Source organism: Sphaerodactylus townsendi, linkage group LG01, assembly GCF_021028975.2.
Source record: "Sphaerodactylus townsendi isolate TG3544 linkage group LG01, MPM_Stown_v2.3, whole genome shotgun sequence".
In the NCBI taxonomy this organism is placed as follows: domain Eukaryota; kingdom Metazoa; phylum Chordata; class Lepidosauria; order Squamata; family Sphaerodactylidae; genus Sphaerodactylus; species Sphaerodactylus townsendi.
The window spans coordinates 169,884,891-169,907,432 of NC_059425.1; the positions used below are offsets into that span (position 1 = coordinate 169,884,891).

The following is a 22,542-nucleotide window of genomic DNA, read 5'->3' on the forward strand; positions in this document are numbered from 1 at the left end:
GGAGACCATTTATTCTAAACCGAGTTCTGCTGTGAAACAATCAAGGATGTCTGTGTTAGGCATTCCTATGTAGTTTCTATACAGAGGGGGGAAATGAATTGCCAAAAGTATTGTGTCGTATTTTTTGTTTTCGCACGATTTTTGCTCATCAGGTGCTGGCCTATGGTTTTATTGTCGCTAACAATTTAAGAGAAAGTGTAGAAAATCAAAGGGGAGTTATAAACTAGTATACTTAGATGTTCGCTTGGTTGCAGCTTGCCCGCTTTCAAAGGCTAATTATCCTGTTTATCTTTATCCTGTTTATCTGAAAAGAGGACTATGGTTTTTCCACATGTACCACATCAACGATGAGAGGGGGCCAAGTCTGAGAGAAGCAAGAGATACATCTTATTCCCTGATCTTATTTACTGAGTTGGATCCTGAACATTTCTCTGTCCCACAGAGCCTTAGTCAGATGGCAGTTATGTCATTCTGGCATAAATCTTTGGAGGCTCGTTTCACACATCTCTCTCTCTCTCAAATGTCTGTTAAGAGCACCATTGTGAGTTGGGTCCACCTGACCTTTGTCCCAATCCGAAAGAGTACCGCAGTGGCTATAAGTTGTTAATTGCCTCAGAATAAAGCTCCTGACTAGCTCGAGATCAGCTGGAAACAGCAGTGTAAATTGTATTGCCTCCAGCTGACCTAGAAATAACCTGTGGCCATCAGGAGTTCTTTGGAGTTCAATTATCTGGCATATGGAGGGGGTAGGGGAATGCTGTATTCATTCAGCAACTCCCTGATCCAGGTTGTGATTTGGACTGTTCTCCAAAGCCTGAGTCAACACTTGATTTATAATGTGATGAGTGCTACACATGGTGGCAGATACACATGGTGACACACAAAATAGATTTGTGTGAAGGGAGGCAGTCCTGTCTTCACGAAATTCGAAGGTTGCCTCCTATGTGTGTGAGGAAACAGCCTCCTCAGTTAGTATTGATGTTCAGGAACCAGCAGAGAAAATAGTGAAAAAATTCTACTGTATGTGGACAGTTTCTCCTGAACTGCTAAAAAAATGCATATTAATCATCTGCTCACAATTTCCAAATCCTGAATTATTGTCACAGTGTCTCAAGACTGGTTTGTTATTTTTACACTTGAAAACCACTAGCTACACTGTTAAGAGGGAAAGGGAAAAGTAGAAAAGATGGGAGAAAATGTTTCCCTGTTATTTCACAGAGAACTTGAATTATACAAATTAATTTGAGTAAGGCTGAATATTCACTGCAGGGGCAAATGTTGGTTGCAACAAGATTTCTTGTATGGACTTATTTCCTTGGGCCCCTTTTTCATTTTCCATTCTGTCTGTGGCAAGTGACACCACTTCTAGCACAACTTTAATTTGCTTTGCTGCCAGAGGGGGGCAGATTTGCCAGGAGCACGACTTTACCTCAGATATCTTCCCTCCACCCATAGACCAGCCTACCTAACTTCACCCCTCCCACTCCCTCCCACTGCCATCCACACCTTGCCCCCCACTTCCATGTTGCCGGTTTCTTCCTGCTTCCTACAGCATGGAGTTGAGAGAACCTGGAAAAGCAGGCCTGAAAGAGTTCAGCCAACAAGTTTAGCAGTTTGAAAAGACACAGCATGGAGTGAGTGCCTCCCCACGTGTAAACAGAGAAACATGAGGAGACCCCACTACGAGCTCACTGTGCTACGAAATGCCCTGAGGTAATCATTCCATGCACAATGGGCCCTCGTGCCATGTTGGCTAATATAAAATAGAGAGGGGCCCAAAGGTTTCCCCTCCCCTGTTACATATATATTAATTTTAATGTATTTTATTATAATATATTAATTATATAATATAATATACATAATATAAATTTATTATAATATATTAATGTTATCCCACCCACCCTCCCTCCCATCTTTCTTTCATTTTGTCCTACAATTCTGCGGTGTAGTTCAGGCTTATCCTACAACTCTGCAGTGTAGTCCTACAACTCTGGGGTGTAGTTCAGGCTTGCCCAAGGTCACCCAGTGAACTTTATGACATGCAGGAGATCTGAAACTGGGTTTTCCACATGCTGTGACACTTACATGAAGCAAGCTACTACTCTTGGTGAACCTCACTTTTCCTCTGCCTTCACTTCCTCTCAATCCATCCAATCATTATGCACAGTATTTCTTCTTCCGTGGCCGGTCATCCAATTATCCACTTAGACTTCCCTCCCCATGAGTGCTTCTCCCAACCATTTGCTCTTTTGTCCCCCTCAGCTACCACATTGTCAGCTTCCTCACTGCTTCCTCACTGCTTCCTCACTTTTCTCTCTGTCTCCCTCTTTCTTTTTGTACTGGCCATTATGTTTAGAGTCCTACATGGCTTGAGATCTAGATATCCAAAGGGCCATCTTCTCCTATATACTCCTGCCTGGAAATTACAATCACAGGGACAAGCCCTCTTGAACATCCTATCAATCAGAGGAACTCGTTTGGGGAGTACACAAGACAGGGCATTTTCAGTGACAGCCTCCCCAGGGAAGTGTGTCTGGCTCCCTCACTTTCGGTCTTTAGGAAGCATTTGGTTTCATTTAAGGCTGGATTTGATTAAGTTCATTAGCAGTCCTGAGCAGTGATTTTAAATTTTAGCTTTTATGTTTTTAATTTATTTTATTTTACATGTTGTATTTATGTTTTAAGCCTCCTGAGCCCTGTAAGCAAAAAAAAGGGGGGGGATCCTAATAAATGTGTTTAAATAAATAAATAAATCAGGTGGTATTTTGGATTACTGTGTACTTCATCACCTTGATAATGCGAACAAGCCGGAGGCTAGGAGGCTAGCACATGCATTTCAGGCAGAAGCTCTTTTTGACAGGATTGTAAAGTGAACATATTGCTTCAAATTCATTTCTTGCATAAACACAGCTTACTTTTAGTCACACAATATTCTTGTGGTTTAATCGCAGCTGCTGCCAAAACTGCTTTGAAAAATCTGCTCAGGGTTTCAGTGGCCAGTCAAAAGCTCTAATGGACAAAAACCCCAACTGGCCCTGCTTCCTTTAAAAAAATACTTTGGGTGTTGGTGCACACTGGGACCCACGCAGGCACCGTGTTGGGGATCCTTGTTCTAAGACTGGATTAAGTGCTGATTTGTTTCGGACTCTAATCTTGTTTTTATTTTGCTTTTATTTATTAAGTCTTTTTCTGTTAAATAGAAGGAATGTTCTCTTTTTTTCCTACACAAGTGATAAGATATAGTTTTCCTCCCTGCTTCCCCAACCCCCCATGAATGAACATTTGTGATCTATCAGAAGCAACTGTTGAGGTGCATAGCTGCTAGCCTAATTCCCAGTGTATGAATTCACACAGTTTCATTGCCCTTATCAATAATGATGTAACCCACCCACTCCCCCACACCCACCCATTTAAAAAAATTAGCTTTGGGAACTGGGAGAGGAAACCTTCTGGTCCATACTTTGGGTGCATTCTTGTTTTGTTGTAGATATTTTGGAGATTTGTAATATATATGGTCATTGACTGTAAATAAAGTCTTCTTCTACTTTGGGTGATCCAGATACTGGTTTAAACAGAGAAAACGGAGAATGCAGCCTTTCAAAAATTAATCTTTTGCTCTTACCCATTGTGTCTGCTGCAACACCTTAAAATAAAAGACTGTGTAGTGGAGACTGCGGTTTGCATTACCAAAACAGGGTTTTACATCAACCATTTCCTCCCTCACACTTTTGTTTTGTAGCATGACAGATTTTTCGCTGGACTGTTTTTTTCTAGGGTGGTTTGACCCTCTGGAAAAGAAGTTCTCTATTCTGCATTTCAGTCCAAAGGCGAGCACAGGGATGATACCATGCCACATTTGCTCCCCATCTTGCACAAAAGGGTCTACTAAGAACAGTGGTGGACTTTATGGTGCCATTATCAGGCTTTTCCTTGCCACTGAGCATTTATGTCTCTACAAAGAGCACATTGTGCACCAGTGAATGACAGGCCGTTCTATATGAAGTACGACATGGAAATACAGCTCGTTTAGAAGCCGTGGGGGTTGAATGAATGCATACTAAATGGCATTCTGCTAACAAAAGCTGGCTGTTCTGGCCAGATAATCTGATTAGTAAATATTTATTTCGTAACACAGCCTTTTCAAATATTTGGGATTGGAGTTCAGATGACCAAATTAAATGGCACCGTGCCCTGCACCACCTACTGTCAGAATTTAAATTGCATGTCGAAGTTATCTATACAATGCATTTGAGTTGTAAAACAACAGAAAGGTGAGATTTTTCGGAATACCGTACGTTTGTGACGAGATTCTTCATGTTGGGACCACTGCCTGATTTAGAAAGTCCTCTTCCTCTGAACCATTATACCAATAAAATGCAAAAGAAGGGTAGGTCTGTTCAGAGCACTAATTCATTAAATACTGGTTTTCAGACACCTTCTGGTGCAGCTGACGCGGTTAATGGAAACCAGTGGAGTGGATGTATTCCATGGTGCCCACAAAATTCAGGCTGTCCAATAGCTGTCCTTCGTGGGGACTAACACTGGAAAGAGCTCTGTACAAAGCTATGATAATGAGCTCTGGTTAACCCTGGGAATTGCCCCTACTAGATAAGAATGATGATTTTGGGACTTCTTTTATAAAGCTCTTAATTAGAAAACTGGTTTAAAATTTACTGATTTCTCCACAGTTTAATCTGGTTTAGAGGCAAACAAGCAGTCGATTAGTGACATCACAGTGTTGTCTTCTGAACTCAGATAAGAGGAACCCTGGTTTGTTTCTATCAGTGGGGCTGGATGGATAGTAGATGTACCAATCTGAAGTTTGCCGATTAGATTGCTGGAGCAGCTGCGATACAAACGCAGATCGGACAGCAGCAGCTGTGCCTTCATTAGCTTTTCAATTTAATGTGCAATGAGCTGATAGGAACAGAAGCCATTTTATCCATTCTTCTTGTCCTTTGGGAACACAAAAGGATATCTAACTAGGGAAGTACAGTACATTTGCTTTCTGTGGCTTTATCATTACATTTGGAAAATGTTTCATAGGATCTTAGAAATTCTAATGATGCCATAACCCCTTTCTGCCTCTGCCCAACACACTGTCGATTTGATACTGTATTGTGGGAAGTTCAGTAGTTTCCTTCTAGAGAAAGGCGGCTTATTAGATGCTACAGAGATATATTGATATAAAAAGATTTGAGTTCTGCATTTCCCCTTTATTATTTGCAGACTCTCCACAATACCTAGAAAAATTGTTCTTGCTCCCCCAGATTTCTGCACTTGTTTTTGCTTTGCTTTTTCCTATTCACTGCCTTCCGTTTATGTTTTTTCCACTCTTGTGGGGCAAAGTGTTTTAAGTTCTAGTTATGATGGATTTAAGTGGTTGTCTGTATTAATAGAGGCCACCAGAAGGTATGATTAAACATTGGGAAGCCATTGACTATAAAAAGGAAAACCATTGATAACAAGGGAAAGCCATTTTAGTTTCTAACAGCATTTCCCCCCCCCCCCAATTTGAGCTAGACTAGGAGTTCCCCACTGTCTTGTGAGCCATGTGTTAGCCATGTGTTCTTTCCACACAAATACCCCCCTTCTTTCCCAGCACCATTCAGAATGTCTCATAAGAAAACCTGGATTAGATTTAGAGCAAGGTAGAGTAAAAATGGGTGGACAAACATTAACTATTTAAGATCTACAGATAATATCACATTACTGGAAGACAATAGTGAATACTGATGAAGGTTGAAGCAGAAAGCGTCAGAGCAGGGTTACAACTCATTATCAAGAAAACAAAGTATTGACTACTGAGGAATTACATAACTATAAGTTGGATGTGATGGACTGCACAGGAAATGTGAGTTTAATAAGTGCAGGTCTGTCTCAAGCAGAGCATGTTTACATTCAGTGTGAGGCATAAAGGCCTAGGATAGTGGTGGCGAATCTATGGCACTCCAATTGGCCATGCTGGCAGGGACTGATGGGAATTGTAGTCCATGAAAATCTGGAGTGCCATAGGTTCGCCACCACGGACCTAGGAACAGGGAAGCCACCTGATTGGTTGTGGCACCTGATTGTCTTGCACTCTGATTGGCTAAAAAACCCTTGATGATGCATAGAACTGTGAGTGAAGAACAATCTGAGGGGCTTTTGGATTTTAGAGTTCCTGGTGTAAAGAACTATCTGCCTTAGCTGTGCTAAATCAACTGTGAGGAGAGTAGTTCAATCAATGCGTATGACTGGTTCTACAGATACCAGCCGGTGAGCTGTGAGAAATCAATAATATACACAGACTGAGAGAACTGGTAGTATGGTTTATTGAGGGGCCATATATATAAACCAGAGAGGAATATATCCTCTAGTGAGGGAAGAATTCCTGGGTACCAGTTATTCTGATGTATTGGGTTTTTACTTGGAAGAGAGTTATTTATGTTTAGGTTTGGGTTCTAACTGTGAGGGCTGTGTAAGGGTATTTAGTAAATGTACCAAGCCTGTTAGGACCCTGTGTGTGAACAATCCATTAGCCAGCAACATCTTAAGTCACTGTACCATCTATGAAACTGAATAATATCGAAGGTGAGAACTGAAACTGAATAAACTTATTAAGCCTGTGTCTGAAAACCAAATACTGAATCTCTGCCAAAGTTCGTTTGTATATATTTTTCACTTGTCTTATCCATTCCTTCTCTCCAAGTTATTTACCTCCCTTTCCCATCTCCTTTCTGTTAAATAAATCTTTGATTCTGGTTAAGTTTAAAATCTGCCTCACTATTATTTTGTGTGCTTTAACATGGGATTTACCTAGAAAGGTTATAACAATGAACATTCTTCACCTTCTGGGATAGTTACAGGGCTGAGGGAAAGTGCTTCTTGTTTGCCTTATGCTACCATTATTTGAAGCACCTCAGTACCTGAAGGGAAAAAGGCAGGAGAAATCTGACAAGAGGGGTCAGTGAGTGGTTTCCCTGCTTGAAGAAATTAGAAAGGTGAGGGGGTCTGTTGCAGTGGACAATGAGGAAATTGAAATTGTTCAAGATTTTCTATTCCTTGGTTCCATCATCAACCAAAAGAAGGCAGCAATTAAGAAATCAGAAAGGAGATTGAGACTGGGAAAGGCAGCCATGAAAGAGCTAGACAGATTATCAAGGGTAAGGATGTGTCAAGGTAATACATACCATAGTATTCCCCATTACTATGTATAGGTATGAAAGTTTAACAGTGACAAAAGCTGACAGGAAGTTGATTCCTTTGAAATGTGGCGTTATAGCGGTGAGTTTTACAGATACCATGGATCACCAAAAAGACGAATTTGTGGGTTCTAGATCAATTTAAGCCTGAACTGTCCTAAAATGATCAAACTGTCTCCAAAAGGACTAAACTGAGGCTATCGTACTTTGGTCACATTATGAGAAGACAAGTGTCATTGGGAAAGACAATGTTAGGAAAAACTGAAGGCAGCAGGCAAAGAGGAAAGGCCAACCTGAGATGGGTGGATTGAAGCCACTATCCTTAGTTTGCAAAACTTGGACAAGGCTGTTAAAGATAGGATGTTTTGGAGGTCATGAATCTTCTGAGACTGTTCACTGATAGCCAGCAGTTCGCACCACAAAGTGCAGCTCCATGGAGGGAAAAGGACCTGGTGCTCTTATTGAAGCCACGATGGAGAGACCTTAGCATCTTGCTAGGCTCAACTATTGAGTGGCTGGTAGTTCCTAGTTCAGTCCACTGATGTCGTGGATTACAGGGTAATACTAGTCACATAGCAGTAAAGCATGGTAGTGGTGCCAATGTCCAGATAGGGTCAGAGTTCTCCTGGAAGTATAACTGATCTCCAGATGAGAGATTAGTTCCCCGGAAGAAAATGGCTGCTTTGAAGGGTAGACGCTATGGCATTATACCCTGCCAAGATCCCTCCCCTTGCCATATCCCACACTTCCTAGGCTTCACAACCAAAATAGCCAGGAATTTCCCAATCTGCAGTTGGCAACCTCCTGCACCCCCATGGTAGTGAGCTAGGAGCCTAAGGTCTCTGCCACAGATGTGCAGTACCTTCTCTTAAAGGTTTTGCAACATCAAGGCCTTGTTCATTGATCACCAACAGCCTTTGTACCTTTAACTTTGCAGACTACTGCTGGTACTCATTACACTTGAATGCATAATATCTGTTTCTTCTCTTACTTCAGGAATAATGGTAATTACAATTTTCAGTTACTATGGTGAGTTGCATTCTACTTTTAGCAGGTCAAGTGTTTCAATTATCTCAGACCTTCTCCATTAATTATTTGCTTTGCTTTCCAGGTTCATATCCCAGACAGAATTAGAATGACAGAATTACTTATGGGAACAGTAAAAATAATGATGATAACTCTCAAGTACCAGTATTGATCGTCATCACCTTTGTTACGTGGCCATTTGTAGCTGTGCTTCATCTGTTACTTTCATTGCAGCACAACAATTTTCCTCCTAGGCCACATGTTAACCTTGACAGATGCGAGAATTAAAATGTTTTTCTTTTCCCTATCAAAAAAGGCAAACAATGGAAGAAAAAGATGTAGTGGTCTGCTTTTCTTCTACCTTCCTTCCCTTTGTTTGAGCAAGAGTGCAAGGGGAAAAACATGTTCCCTCTGGTTGTTTAGGAAAACTGCCGTTAATATTTTTTTTGCAGCTATTTCTTTGTACTGCAAATGTATTCTTTATTTGCCTGGCTTACAATGGTCAGACCTTGACTTGAAAGATACATGCCTGAGTCATCCAAGAAAGTCAAGCAAGGATAAGCAGCTAGCTCTTAGATCTCTCCTGTCGTGCGAGAACTGAGTGGGTTCCAGAGGCAAAGCAACCCCAGCAACTTGATTCAGAGTGCATAAAGCAAGGATTCCCTGTGTCAGGCTCTCGAGCATAGAAATAACGGAGACCGTGAAAAGGTTCTACAGCGTTTATTCTAGATACGAAGAGTAACATACTAAAGTTGGATCTGAGCGGGACGCTCAGATCTCGCTACTTTATTTCACTAGCCCCCTCCCCCCGTTGCAGGCCACACCAAATGGTCACTGCGACAATACTACAAAACATCAAAGGACTTGGGAACCTTTCGCACCTCTTTGAAGAGGTAGACCGGTGCCCGGAGGTTGTTGAGAGGAAGGAAGAGAGGGAAATTGCAATAGCAATAACATTTGCATTTCACTCACAGAAAACATCAAACACAGTCAGCATAATCCTGACATTCTCACTTCTTAAGACCTTTCCCATTTGATCTTGAAGAGGAGATTACAAAATTACCCCCCAATGGTGAGTTCTACTCTAATACAGAGACCTGCTACTTACTGGTGTCCCTAAATCCAGCTGACTCACCACAACATTAATCATAAGCTCAATAAAACGTAGAGAGACATAACTACAGAGTAATAGCCAAAAAACATCAGCATAACAGCCTACATAACACCACTCGCCCCCAATATTTTGAGACAGTACATGCCATACATGAACTCCACAAGCCATACATGAAACAATGCAATGAAATTAATAACAATCACTGAGACTACCCTCATCAAAACTAAAACGGCTGCACCAACCTAAAACACTACCTAGTTTAAGAAACAAGCTACCCCCCCAAGAGTAGCTTACTCTCCCCAAGAGCACCTTTTCCCATGCCCCTAGCTAGCGTGAAACGATGCTGCTGCTTTCAACAGGTACCGGATCGCCACATCGATGGACGCTGGCTATTGGTTGTGTAAGCACAGTTGAATTGCCCTTGGTGAGATGGTAGAAGTCTGTAAGCTCCTATGATCACATTCCACAACTTCCGGGGCCAAATAATACTGTTGGCATGGTGTCATGTGTTGCTAGCTAATACATAGTTCAGCTAACTATTTTCCATCACACTTTTCAGGAGAGGGAATCTGCAGGCTAAGGACTACACAGTAATAACTCCAGGTCCATATAGACAAGATTACATGTTTTACATTCACCTCCGCCACATCTCTAATACAGAGTTGGAGCTTAACTAAAAATTCCTTTCATGGATAAAATAGTCCTTGTATGATAGCATCACAATACAGAATGAAGAAAATCATGTTAATACAAAAACACAATTTCAGACTAATACATACTTTCAGACTAATAAGCAATGCAATACTCTTGAGCATTGAACTACAAGACTCATGCTCCTTTCGACCATAGTCAGATACCTTCTTCTCTGGAGAAACCACTGTAGCATCTCTCCATTTCGAAGTTTTCTTCCTGGTAGCTCCAAGATGCAACATCCGTGAATACGTCCCTACCCAATTAATTTTGCTCTTCACTTTTGCTTTCCTCGTGTCAAAGTAAAACACATCTTTGAAATCTGAGCAAATTACATTGAACTGATGCTGCTGCAGCTTCCGTACATCAGACCAACCCACAGCATACCGATAGTCTGCATCCACAGAGAATTTCTCTCCCTCTGCATTTACACATACTGATGCAACTAGATGAGTAATTACAGTTGTATCACCTTGTGGAAAATCCACCTTCTCACACACATCACAATTTTCGCAAAATTCTAGCAAATCTTTGTGCATGTCCGGCCAAAAGAAATCTCTGTGCACTTTATCTCCATCCCCCTTAGCTTGAAGTGGAATGCTGCTGCTTTTGGCAGTGACAGGATCCGCCAAGTCAATACAGACTGCTTTGACTGGTTGTGTAGTCACAATTGCATCACCTTGTGGAAAGTCCACACTCTCCTTCAAGGGGCCCGCTTGCATCCCCAGGTATCCGTGCTGTGCTCGGCTTTTCGCTTAACTTCTGGCTCCTGTTGCCAAAATCACTGTCAAGTCCCTGGGAATGGTGCAGATCCTCCATCCTTCAGTAACATTGCCCTCCCCCTTACTAGCTCACTACAATTGGGCAAAGGCACTCCACTGAGAGCATCTAACTTCTGTTCAGGGACTCCCTTCTGGCAAAGTTGTTTCACACATCCCTCTCGCTGCTCCTCTGGAGGGCTGGCGGCCGGAGTTGACCCTCTTTCTCCTCTCTCTGTTCACACAATAAGTCATCTTCCCCAACCCCTCCATCACAAAACCACTTTCCTGGGGGGGTTAGTGGAAACATTCATTTGCGCATTTCTAAAGAGTAAGCCAGTACCAAGTATGAAATCCTTATTACCTTCTCTCATGGGTCAAAACACGCAATTTTCCCATTACACTTTTAAAACTTACATGTAATCCCACCAAATCCATTAATTTTACATCAACTTCACAAGGCAATTTAACATACATCTGCCCAAGTGAATGTTTGTATATATATAGGGTTCCTTCCTCAGAAGTTCCACATGTCGATGGGGGGGTAGATCCGATGCTGTCCCCTATTGAGCCACCCACTTGAATGGGTTGTCTCCCGACTCCACGGCTATTACCTCCCATTCCCCAGCCCAGAGTCTCTGTCCCTGGGGAATGGCATCCTTCCTCGGCCGACTTCTCTGTCCGCCTCGATGACTGCCATGGAGCCCATTTGAACCGCTGGCTCCTAGCGAAGTCACACATGCCGGGAAACACTTCGGGCTGGATGCGATTTCCTTCCTCCACCCCAACACATTGAACACCCACTCTGCTTCCAGGTCTAAAACCGTGATATGGATGCTGTTCGTTTTCGGCTTGTCAGCCTCTCCTGTCACTGCCTTCGCCAAATACCTCCTCCGGAGCCTCGGTAGGGGCTGGGGATTGGCTGAGACTTTTACCAGTGCGCCCAGGCCTGCCTCTCGCGGGGAGACCCCCGCCTGCATCTGCGGGGACCCAGACATATGGTCACCGCAAGGGGGGTCAACCACTCGAAACGAGTTGGAGGGCCAAGGCACCCCCAGCACCAGGGAATAGTTGGCCACCTTCGCGATGATGAACTGCCGCTCCTCCCAGTGTCCCCAGCATTGGGTCAGGACCGACACTGTCTGATGCGTGGCCGGTGCACCCCCCAAGGTGGCCGCATCCATCTGCTCAGACAGAATGGGGCAGGGCAGGGGAACCCGCCGCAGCCCCAACTGGTTTACAAGGGCCGGCTGCATTAGACAGTGGGTGCACCCTGAGCATTACAGTCCACCAAAGGGCAGGAGAAGTTGTTGTTTTTTTAACACTGAAAGAATTGAAAGGCTTGCTTCACCAAGACCCTGCAGGAGAATATGTAGTGGGCAGTTTCATTGTTATTCATGGGGCTGAGGAGTTGTAGTGCCAACCTAAGCAAGTCTCCTCAAAATCCTATGCAATGGGGCTTGCTCCCACAAAAGCATTCTAGAGTTGCCATATTAATCAACTTCAACTAATACTTACCTCAAGGCGTAGCTTAATGGGTGGGACTTTGATCTGACACCATACTTTTATTTTTGAGTCTGTTACCATTCTCGCTGTTCATGGCAGTAGGGAAGGAAAGAAAATTGTAAAGGGTGACCACAGGATAATGTCATCTGCCTTTAAATTGCAAGTCACTGTGCTGCGTTTGCTCTAGCTTTAAATAAATTGGTCAGAGCCTTGGGATATAATATGCCTGAGGGTGGGCAGCTACAGGTACAATTCTCTGTATGCTTACTGTGAAGTTTCCTTCTGAGTACTTGGCAGAGGATTGCATTGTAAAAACTGTTTAATTTGTTGCCACTACCCTAGTAAAGGGACATGAGTCATGACCCAGATGTGCAACTTGAGGTGCTAAAGTTCAGTTTCAGAAATCTTTCAGTCTTCTTTAAACACATTTCCCCCTCATTAATTCCCCTCAGAAATTTGATGTTAAAATTTGATGTTAAAATGTTTATCAGTCAGTCAATTTCTACTGGCACAAATCAAGTACAACATTTTGAAGAGATAGAAAATAGAATATCTCTTCAAAGTTTTATATATAAATAAATTTTCTGTCCTGTGGTTATGAGGAGAATTCTAGCAACCAAGCTGACCGTGTATGGATTCTGGTCAAACCAAAAAGAGAATAGCCTTCTCAGGGAGCACTCTCAGTTTATGAAGCAAAGGGCTGATATAGAAATCGTCTACATTAGCATTAATTAAATGTTTGATTAATTAAATGTTTGATGTTAAAATTTTTATAATAATATTTTCCCCTCATTGATTCCCCTCAGAAATGTGATCTTAACATGTTTATCAGTCAGTCAACTTTTATTGGCATAAGTCAAGTTCAAAACTTTGAAGAGATAGAAAAGTTTTCTGTCCTATGGGCTTCTCCTCGTGGTCAGAGGTGTAGCTAGGTAGACTGGAGCCCGGGGACAAAACTTGAGTTTGGCGCCCCCCCCCCCCCCGGGTGTGGGTGGCCATTTCCCCCCCCCCCCCACAACCAAACAATGATTTTTTGCACCAGGTCATTTCTAAATCACCATAGAACATGCCCCAACACAGCAATAGTCTATACCACTCAGCAAAAATCAAACATTTAGACAATTTTTTCAAAATGCTTTCAAAATGTTTTACTACAGCAGTCGTCCCTAGGCAGAAGGGAAAGTAGCTGCCACATTCCTCCAAGCCATGCAGTGCAAGTAAGCATGTAAATCTCTCACAAATCACCCCCCCAGCAAAACATTTGCCAAAACGAATGTCAGCGCCATTTCCTTTCACAAAACACCTCCCAGCGCCAGCATAACATACATGGCTCTCTCCCCAATCAAATGTCTTTCCTAATTTTGTCCTCACACCAACCCTATGAGGTAGGTTGTTAGCCTGAGAAACAGCTCCCAGCCAGTGCAAGTGGGTATTAAGCATGCAAATCCCTCAAAAATCATCCCAGACAGTTTTTCTCCAGCTGTCAGCGATGAGTGGGTGTCACCACCACCCCCTTCCTTTGCCAGGCTCGTATACAGTGGTCCATGGGCTTAGATTGGAGAACTCTGTATAGCAGTGGTGGCTAACCTATGGCACGGGTGCCAGAGGTGGCACCCTGGGAGCCCTCTCTGTAGGCATGCACAGAGTCGCCCCCCCCCCACAGACACACACACATACAGCATTTATTGGTAACTGATTAATCTGAGATTTACCATTATCAGACTGCATCCCAGAGAGAGTCACCCATTATTTCCCCAGCATTCCCGGCCTCTGGTGCAGTATCACTAGAGTGCTTTTTAAAAACATTGGCTGTTGCTATTGCCATCACACCATCCTGATTAGCCCAGTTGGGTTCAAGGTTGTCAGGACTTAGAGGTTAAGCAGGGTCACCCATGGTCACTACTTGGATAGGAGGAGACTACCAAGGAAGACCAGGTTGCTATGCAGAGGAAAGCAATAGCTAACCACCTCTGTTTCTTGCCTGGAATGCTCTATGCAAAGGATTGTCATGAGTCAGTTGCAAACTCAATGGAATGTTCTCTTTAATTTGTATTCCAAAAGTGTGCACTTGAAGTTCTAAAAATCCTTGGCTCATGATCTCTGAATTCTCAGCTTTCATTAACCCCCCCCCCCCCCTCAATAGACTTATTCTTTGCAGAGTTATAAAGCTAGAAATTCAGAAATCATGCTGGTAGATCTTTGGTAGTACACACTTTCTCTGACCCTCCTAAACCCTCACAGAGGCTGGGGATGGGAAGAAGCAGTGGTGGGATTCTAATTTTTTAACAGCTGGATCTTTCCCTAACTGTGCTAAGCAGCCTCCTTTGAAAGGAGAGCAGCTCAAGCCAGCAACCCTCACCTGGGGGCTGCTGGGCCTTCTCTCCTACAAGGAGGGCTGGGGAAGAGGTTGGCTGTGGTGAGGTGAAGAGGGCAACCACACCCATCCACGTAATTTTTAAGCACTTCACTATTTGAATTTTTAAACAGGATATGTTGGGGATCAGTAATAAAGGCAATCTGCGGCTATCTCCTGTGCCTGTCTGAGCCCCCTCCTAGCACGGTGTCCCCCCCTACAAAGTGCCCCCCTAGGAAGACCTCTAGTTTGGTACAGGGTGGGAACCTGGTTAGCCTGTGTCCCGCTTCTCAGGGATTCCCGCTACAACTTCCCTGCCAGGACTTTGGTCCTTCCCTTGTCCCAGCCCCCCTCATCATAAGGCGCCGAGCTGGCATCCCCATCACCCCTGAAGTTTTCCTTGGTGTTCTGCATCACTACCTGCACCCGCTCAAACCACTACTGCTTCACAAGTGCCTGGCACCAGCTACAGGGAAGGAATCGAAACCGTCTAAGTTGGGGTGGGAGGAGCGACGGCCCACGTTTGAGGAAAATCCAAACAAACCCTTCCTGGTGGAGAACCAACAAGCTGCCGCTAGGGACTGGAGTCCCCCTCCCATTCCCGCCTTATTTGGGCGCTTCTAAAATAAAGGGAGGGAGCTGGACGCAGGCCGCCTTGCTCCTCTCCCCCCCCCGGGGCCATTTGCATGCACTGCGCACTTCCGTGAGCGTGCAGGCTTGCCGGTTTACTCCACCAGTCCTCTCCCAGCCAGAGCGCCCTTCGGCGCTGTCAGCCGCTCTCTGCTCGAACAGGAGGTCGGGTGGTGGTGAGGTCACGTGATCCCCCCCCCCCGCTAGCGTACAGGCCTAATGGCGCCTCCAGCACCCAGCCAGCAGCAACCCCCCCTTTCTCCTCACTCCCTTCCTGCCTCCCCTCTTCTGGGCCAGTTGTTATGCCAGGGAGGGGGGGGAGCAAACTAAACAAACCTTCCTGGTGGAGAAGCAACAAGCCCTGCAAGGACTGGAGTCCCTCCATGCCCACCTATTCAGGGTTTCTAATACAGGGAGGGAGCGACTCAGGCTGTCTATACCGAAGCCGCCTGCTTGCCACTACTCTCCCAGCCAGAGCCTCGGCTAGCTGCAAAGGCGACCGACGGGCTCCAGCTGAGCTGCCGCCTCCGCTCGCTCTCTGCTCAGAACAGGAGGCCGTGGTGAAGCAGCCGCGATCCTCCCCTCCCCCCCGCGAAAGGCATGTCGAACAGAGTCCGCCCAGCCAGCAGCAACCCCTCTTCTTTCTCCCTCCCTCAGCCTCTTCTAAGGCCTTAGTGAGTCGCTATGCCAGGGGGGAGGGGGGAGCAGGCCCGCAGGGAAAACTAAACAAACCTCCTCGAGAGAAGCAACAAGCCCTGCAAGGCGACTGAGTCCACTCTCCATGCCCGCCATTCAGGCTTCTAAACACAGGAAAGGAGCTGGAAAGCGCCAAGACCGACGGCTCCAGATGAGCCGCAGCCTCGGGCGCCTCTGTTCTCTGCTCAGAACGGGAGGCTGTGTGAAGCCATCAAGATCCCCCTCCCCCCCCCCCGCAAGTGCATCGAGGTCGAATGGCTTCTCCAGCACTCCAGCCAGCAGCAACCCCCTTCTTTCTCCCTCACTCCCTTCCTAAGCCTCTTCTGCAGGCCAGTTGTTATGCCAGGGGGAGGGGGGAGCAATGGGCCGACGGATGAAAAACAAACCTGCTTCCTGTGGCTGGGCACTTGCGGGATACAGGCTGCTGAATTCGGCACTGGCAGACCTCGGGAAGGCAAAAGCCCGAGCCCGGCTTTTGCCACGCGCCCGTGCTGCCTGCCGCTGCCGCTAAGCTTGCTTCCTCCCCGGCCTTCTCTCACCTCTCCTTCCCTTGGCGCGCTGCTACAGTCACTCAGCAGGGGAGGAGGCTTTGTGCAACCTCCGACCACATGCGCTGAGAGAAGGAGAAGGAGGCAAGGCACGCTGGGTCAAAGGGAGGCGGAGCTTCCCCGCCCTTCGACTCTGGTGGCTTGTCTGAATGGTGGGACTGGCCCAGAGAGGCTACCGTCCAGGGTGGGCATGGCTAAGGCAGGCTGCCGACTGCTATGTGCTTGGCTTCACATGATCTGGTGCAGTCTGGGGAGGCGGGGGAGGGGCCCGCCGCCCGACATTTTGGCGCCCCCCACGTGACCGCCATTAAAGGGACAAGGGGTAAATTTCGGCCCCTATGGAGAAACGCCACTGCTCGTGGTTATTAGGAGAAATCTAGCAACCAAGCTGACCGTGTGTAGATTCTGGTCAGACCAAAAAAAAAAAAATAGCCTTCTCTGGGAACCCTCTCAGTTTATGAAGCAAAGGGCTGATATAGAAATCGTCTACATTAGCATAGAGATAAAATGTTTATAAGATGGCACAGGTCTGGAAACCTCTGCTTTTTTTCCGATGTTGCTGCTCATGTAAACATTTTTTAATTAATGTGGTTTCTGATGCCTCAGGAAATGCTTTTCTGCCCTTCCTTAGTGAATCATTTTCACAAGCTGGATACTCATCCAGTGCAAGTCTTCTGGTAATGGCTGCAGGTTGCAAATCCAAAGTTTTCACTTTTGTTGAACAGTCTGTCCTTTGCCAAGGTTAGGATGCAAAATGGGAATACAGCCATATAAATGTCTAGCTTCTGCTTTAAGAGGCACTTATGTTTGCTCAGTGTGAACGTGTTTTTTTCCCCCCAAATGCAGTTAAAATGCGTGTGGGACAAGAGAGCCCCTGCGCTGTGTGGTGATAGAGGAGATTATGGTCTAAAAAATATTAACTTGCAGCTGAGCTGCTGAACACACAAGGATAACTTCCTCTTATTTTGGCAGGAAATCAATGTATAACATCAAGACCATATATTGACAACTTGATTATAAAGGACGTTGAATATACTTAACCCTGGAATTACATTGCTACAAAATAGAACAGGACACTTATTCAGCATCAACAAGTCTAGAATCTGTGAAATCATCTCATTCATTTCCAGTATAACTGGTGTGGTATTTTGTCATGATCCTTCTTGATCTCCAGACACCCACACATACACCATCTCCATCTTATTACTTACATTCATGGCTCTTTCATTCTGCCTTCTTCAGTCATTGGCATGTTCATAACCAGTAGTTACAAATACAAATACAAAACCTTTAATGGCATATAAAGAGTGGTAAAATACAGATTATGTTAAAACCAATTGACTAAAATTTACACAAAGGTTTCACTCTTGATCCAAGTGCCTTTGTTAAAAACCTGGCAACTGATTCAGTAGTGTGGGGATGATGGTCACTAAGCAGGTGTGAAACTATTTCCTTGTCTGATCTCACTGAAAATTTCTTCAAGATGGCCTCGAGAAAAAGCAACCGATAGATCAAGCCAACCTTTTGCAATGAAGGAGCACGTTGTTCAGCAGCCTTGGGTAAATTCGCTGCACAGGAACAAGTCCTGTGCTCCTCTGTGGGATGCCATGATATCTGCCTCTTGTTTGGGTAGTCGGTAACACATTGAATGGTGCAAGCATAAAATATCTGCGGAGATGTGGATTGATTAAATTACTCATATATTTAGCCATAAAACCCGGCAATGGTGGTGAAATGCCATAAAATGTGGGAGAACAAGTTCTGCAGGCTCCAGCTGTGAGAAGCTGCCCTTCAATGTCAAGAGTATCGCTTGTTTCAAAACTCCGAAAGTTTTCCTGTCTTTCGTCCATCAGTAGGAGTTGGTCAAAAGATACACCTATGTTGTTTATTTGCTTGATAATTTTGGTGTGCCAGGTGGAGTGGAAGTGGTCGCTTAACAGAAAATATGTGAGACTGCCCGGGAGGGCTCTATAATGAAGGCGAAGCCAGTATTTAAACAAAGAGAGCCAAACCCGGGAAAAAATTGTCTTGGCTCCGGTTTCTAAACAAAGAACTTGATACGTGACTGAGTTTGGAAGACCCAATAAACGACGAAGAAACAAAGATTGAACACTCTCTAATTTCTCAGCGGTTTTTGCTCCCCAGATTGGAGCTCCGTAAAGTAATTGTGGCAGTAGTTTTAACTGAAAAACTTCCATTGCGGCAGGAAAAAATTGACCGCCTCTGGTGTGAAAAAATCTGGATATTGCCAACACTTTGATTTTACTTGTATTGAGAGTCTGGTGGATATGAGAGGTCCAGGTTAAGGAATGATGGAAGGTGATTCCTAAATATCTGTATGAATGGACCTGTTCAATCAATGTACCGTTTATTTTCCACGTGCTGAGTTTTTTTGAATTCGAAAAGATCAGCACTTTGGATTTGTTATAATTAATCGACAGGGCACTGTTTGTGCAGTACGTCGCAAAGGCTTGAAGTAGTCTTTGCAGGCCCACCTTGGACCGAGACAGTAACACAGTGTCGTCTGCATAGAGAAGTGCACATGTGGGTCTTTGTCCCAAAATGGGTGCGTGACTTTCAGTCTGAGATAAATGAGGAGCAAGGTCGTTTAAATAAAGATTGAACAGGAGAGGAGCAAGAATACAACCCTGCTTGACTCCCTTGTTAGAAACTATAGGTGAAGTTAGGCGGCCCGCACGATCACAACGAACTTGACAGGTAGTTGAGGAATACAACTGGCGAATAAGAAACAGTAATCTCTGGTCTATTCCCAACACAGTCAATTTTTCCCACAGCTGATTCCTGGGGATAGAGTCGAATGCGCATTTCAAATCTAGGAAAGCCGCAAGGAGTTTCCCACCCTTGGGGTGGCAATATTTCTCCACCAAATGGTTTAAAACCAGACAATGGTCAAGGGTGGATTTACCTGTGGCATATCCTATCTGTTCCGGGCCTAGCACTGAAGAGGACCAGGCAGTGAGACGTATCATAAGGTACCTTGCGTAAAGCTTACTAGCCACTGAAAGCAAGCTTATGGGGCGATAGTTAGATGGATTTGATGGATCGCCTTTTTTATGTAGAGGTACAATGATAGCTTCAGTCCAATGCTTAGGGATACAGCCACTGTTGTTAATTTTGGTAAACAGGGTAGCCAAAATAGGGGCCCAGAACTCCGGGAATCTTCTAAAGAGTTCAGGTGGCAGGCCATCAGGGCCTGGCGCTTTCCCTTGTTTTAGGTCAGATATAAGGGTGATCACCTCGTCGCAGCTGACAGGAGGCCATTCAGGTAAATGCTTTGCTGCTCCAGTTGCACATGGAGTATCCAAAAGTTCTGGATTGCAGAAAATGGCTGTAAAATGTGTCCTCCATGCTTCCACTGAAATCTGAGAACTGATGGCTGTATAGGGCTCGCCGGCACTTGAATTAATTATGCGCCAAAAGCTTTTGCTGTCTCTGGAGTTAAAGGCTTGATGGAGATTGTTCCAAATCTTTGTAAGATGTAATTTCTTTTTGGTCTTTAAAAGATCATGATAGGACTTTCTAGCTGCGAGGTACTCTTTTGATAGCGACACTTTTCCTCTAAGTTCACAATGATGAAATAACTTCCGGAGTTGGGACTTGCTGCTCATACATTCTCCGTCAAACCAGGTGGAGGGATTCACTGAATGTGAAAATTTATGATGTGATTGATTACTGGAACCCTGAATGGTTAGATAGGAAACCAGTTCATTATAGATTTGACAAACCTCCTCTGCTGTCCTTGCAGCAGTTAACTGTTGAAGAAAGTTAGCCATCCGATCATCAGAAATAGAATGAGCGATGTTTAGTTCAGTTTCTTGCGTCCAGCGAAGCCGGACATGACAGGAAGACCCTTCTTCCTGAGCTGATTTGCTTTGAAGGGATTTGTTTATTAGTCTAAGAAGAAGGGGAGAGTGCTCACTTTCCGTTCGAGCCATAATTGCAAAGTGATCAATGTGGTTTGTTAGTTCAGGCGATATTATTACATAATCAATCACACTCACCCCACGTGCAGATCTAAACGTGAACTTTCCAGGGTAATCAAAGGGAGGAAGACCATTTAAAATTACCCTATTTGCTGATAGGCAAAGGTCTATCAAATGGGGAGCTGCTTGATTTATGGTGTGATCGCTGGACAACCTGCATTGAGATATGGTGTCAGATTGAATTTCATCCAAATTTAAGCCACATCTTTGACTTAGGGCTGAATCATTTTCTCCGATCCTGGTGTTTAGATCACCAGCAATGACGACGGGTGTCAGAGGATGTTCTTGCTCAAGCGAAAGTATGTATTGATGGAATCGTGACCAGTTCTCTACAAGAATGCTTGCCTCTTCTGCGGGTGGCAAATAAACATTTACTAGTAAAAATTTCAGATTGAGCTGCAAAATCAATAGGGCTTGGGCCAAAGGTGGGCACGAGTTTAGTGCTACTGCATTGATTTCTGCGTTGAGAGAGACTAGGATACAAGTGCCTGCTCTCATCCTCCCTCTGGCTTTTAACCTGAATGCTGGAATTGAGAAGGAGGCATAACCTGCAAGATGAATGTCGCTACTGGTCCAAGTCTCTTGTAATGAGATAATATTAAAACTGGCTAGAAATTTCATTAAATCAGAATCCCCTATGTGGCGGCACCACCCTGATATGTTCCAGGAAAGTATCGATAGTGCAGGACATTTCTGGCGTCAGGCTGTACCGTCCAGTGGTGTGATCTGTGACTGAGAGTACTGTACACATCCATTAGATGAAATTCTGTTAACTGTAGAGTTCATGTCTGGGTGTGTGACTGATATGGGTACTCTGGAAATTGTTCCGGTGTTTTGCGAAGTTGAGCCGTTATTCGGGATGATGTCATAGTGGTGGACTTGAGCTGTTGATTTAATGAAGTTTCTTTGACCAAGTGCAGGTGCAGAGGAGGCTGAAATATCAACTAGATCTTCTTGAAGGCCAATAGAAAGATCACGAAATCCAGAGGGGCAATATAATACATTCATGGCTCTTTCATTCTGCCTTCTTCAGTCATTGGCATGTTCATAACCAGTAGTTTAAGACTAGTTGTTCAATTTGACAACACCTGCTGCATTTCTGACATTTTCTGTGACTTAGCAACTGTTTTCACTAACAAGCTAATTTACCTTGTTTATATGAAAAATAAGAGTATTAGAGATACTGATATAGAATATCCCACAGAGTGGTTGTATGTATAACGTGTGTGTGCTCAAGCTCAAGCTCAGCTGATTTATGGTGACCCTGTAGGGCAGTGGTGGTGAACCTTTGGCACTCCAGATGTTATGGACCAATTGGCAGGGGCTGATGGGAATTGTAGTCCATAACATCTGGAGTGCCAAAGGTTTGCCACCACAGCTGTAGGGTTTTCAAGGTAAGAGATGTTCAGAGGTGGTTTGCCTTTTCCTGCCTCTGTGTGCACCAAGTGCTGATACAAATGTGACTGGCCCAAAGTCACTCAGCAGGGTTCATGTGTAGGAGCAGGGAATTAAATCCCGTTCTCGAGATTAGAGTCCATCACAATCACTACACCATGCTGGCTTTTAACATATAAGTTTATTTCAGTTCAAGTCCAGTGATTGTATCGCACATGTCACTTATATTAGATCTTAGAATGTGAGCAAAACACCATCTTAAGTAGACAGAGGTCTGGATTGTAGTCCTAAGGACACTTCCGTAGGCATTCACCTCACTGTATAAAATGGGACTTGTTTCAGAGTAGACCAGTTTAGGGCTACTCCCATGTAAGCATTTGTATTAGTATTGCTCAGATTTGTATTTGTGGCAAGATCGTTCAGCAAGTACAAAGGACTTCTTTTTGAATTAGAAGTGAGATGAACTGTTATTGATCCAACAGGATAATTTCTTCACTATTCCTTTTTAGATTTTTTTTATTTTACACATCTTGACTTCTAATACTGGTTATTTTGTTGAGTTGTCAGAGGAGAGCCTAGCCACCGTGGTGTAGTCGTTAAGTGAGGAAGACTCTAATCTGGAGGACCAGGTTTGATTC

The 22,542-nt window shown here is 44.4% G+C and overlaps 1 protein-coding gene across 4 annotated transcripts in view; it reads left to right on the forward strand.

Moving 5' to 3' along the window:
* KLHL29 (kelch like family member 29) overlaps positions 1 to 22,542 on the forward strand; it is a 577,596-nt gene that overhangs the window by 229,859 nt on the left and 325,195 nt on the right. The gene's annotated exons all lie outside the window — the stretch shown is intronic.